The following is a 2375-nucleotide window of genomic DNA, read 5'->3' as shown; positions in this document are numbered from 1 at the left end:
AATAAACCTCATTATTTAAACAAACAAGTTCTAGGTAGCCCGTGTGATCAGGGAGGGTTAAATGCTCTAGACTTTCATTCATCCAATACAATTTTCAAAGTGAGCTGGATTAAAGATTATATAAAAAACAAAAACAAGTTATGGTACCTTTTGCCAAATCTTATTTTCCAGAAAGTCGGTGGCATAGAACCTTTGCTTCGTTGCAATTTTCAGGTTGATAAACTCCCTAAAGCTACGGCGCTACTTGTCTTCTCTGATGCATCATTAAAATGTTGGTGTAATACAAAACAGATTGTGGCTATGAGATAAAGAAAAAAAAAGAGTAAAAAACAGAAATATTTCTACATAGTAATCTCATCTCATCTCATTATCTCTAGCCGCTTTATCCTTCTACAGGGTCGCAGGCGAGCTGGAGCCTATCCCAGCTGACTACGGGTGAAAGGCGGGGTTCACCCTGGACAAGTCGCCAGGTCATCACAGGGCTGACACATAGACACAGACAACCATTCACACTCACATTCACACCTACGCTCAATTTAGAGTCACCAGTTAACCTAACCTGCATGTCTTTGGACTGTGGGGGAAACCGGAGCACCCGGAGGAAACCCACGCGGACACGGGGAGAACATGCAAACTCCACACAGAAAGGCCCTCGCCGGCCCCGGGGCTCGAACCCAGGACCTTCTTGCTGTGAGGTGACAGCGCTAACCACTACACCACCGTGCCGCCCTCTACATAGTAATGTGATATATAATCAAAACCAGATTACTTCTCGTCATCAGTGCCTCTAGAAGGCTTGTTATGTAATGTGTTCCTTGTTTGCAAGAACATGACACCACCTTGCCTGATTAAATATTAACACCACAATATTCTCCTCAGCAACTTCTACAGGTGCACAGTGGAGAGCGTCCTGACAAATTCCATCACTGTGTGGTACGGGAACTGCACAACTCAGGACAGAAAGGCTCTCCAGCGTGTCATTAAAATGGCACAGTTCATCTGTGGAGCTGTCCTCCCCCCACTACAGGACATTTACAACACCCGGGTCACAAAAAGGGCACAGAGCATCATCAGGGACCAAACACACCCACAACACAGACTATTCACGCTCCTACCATCTGGCAGACGCTACAGGAGTGTGAAAGCAAGGACTACTAGACTGACAAACAGTTTTTACCCCCAGGCCATCAGGCTTTTGAACCACAGATTATAATCACCATCAGGGCTCTCAAGTTTTGAATGCAGGCAAGGGTGACATTCCCCTCCTCCCCCATTGGGGGGTCCGGTTGGACGGGTCGCAGGAATGGGGGTCTTTCATTAATAATATCATTAATAGTGTTGTTGTTATTAATAACTGCTCAGACTTGCAGAAGAAAGGACAAACACACGGCACTGACAATTCAACCAAATACAAAGTCTTTATTCAATTTCCGTGTACTGAATAAGTGTGTGTGTGTGTGTGTGTGAGAGAGAGAGAGAGACAGCCACAGCCCCGCTGCCGAGTCCCATACCAAGACCCATGCCACCTCCATAGGCTGTGGAGCTGCTGATGTAGTTTCCACCTCCAAAGCCACTCCTGGTTCCTCCATACACTGTAAGAAGGAAGAAGAAACCTGTAAAATCTAACACTTGCATTAACCTTGTTTACTTTACTTTCAGCAACAAACGTGTGCATCTTAATGATTTGGGTAAAGTAACAGTTCCTGCAGGGCGAAGAAAGCATGCTACTTCATAAGACTGAGGGCAACTTGTCTGAGACAAGCAACCTCAACAGTGACATATTTCTACCATTACACTCTTAAAACCAATGTGTTGGAAATCAACACATCTTTTGTGCAAGTTTAATTTCAACAAGAGTTGTGTTATATTTCAGAAATGTTTAACACCAAAATTGCACAAATAACAAATAATGTGTTAAAATGAACAAAAGTTCTGTTGTCCCAATCTGGACATAGAGATGTGTTAAACAATGCAAGTTGTGTTATTTTCAACACATGTGTTTTAAGAGTGTAGGAGATTCATATCTGCAGTGAAGAAGAGGAAGTGGTCTGGGCAGCGGCTGAGTGAGAAGCGTCCTGCGCTGGGATTGGGGTTTCAGTTTTCTCTTCCTTTTGCTCTCCTGAAGAATTGTTGTTGAAAGCATTTAGAAGGTGAAAATAAGCTGCAGCCCTGCTGGTTTCGGAAGCCTTTGCGGTGAGCTGTAGAGATGTGTTGATCCGCTGTTAGAATTTCCCCGGGTGTGTTTCGGGTGCTAAAGCGCTCGCGACACAAGGTGTCTAACACCGGAAAGCGTGACGCAATGCGCGAGACTTGCGAGCCCTGATGGGGGAGGAGCCTCGGCACAAGACGTCACCCTTTAGTGAAGTTGTGGACTG

This window comes from Neoarius graeffei, chromosome 24, assembly GCF_027579695.1.
Source record: "Neoarius graeffei isolate fNeoGra1 chromosome 24, fNeoGra1.pri, whole genome shotgun sequence".
NCBI classification, from domain to species: Eukaryota; Metazoa; Chordata; class Actinopteri; order Siluriformes; family Ariidae; genus Neoarius; species Neoarius graeffei.
This window is presented reverse-complemented; position numbering follows the sequence as displayed.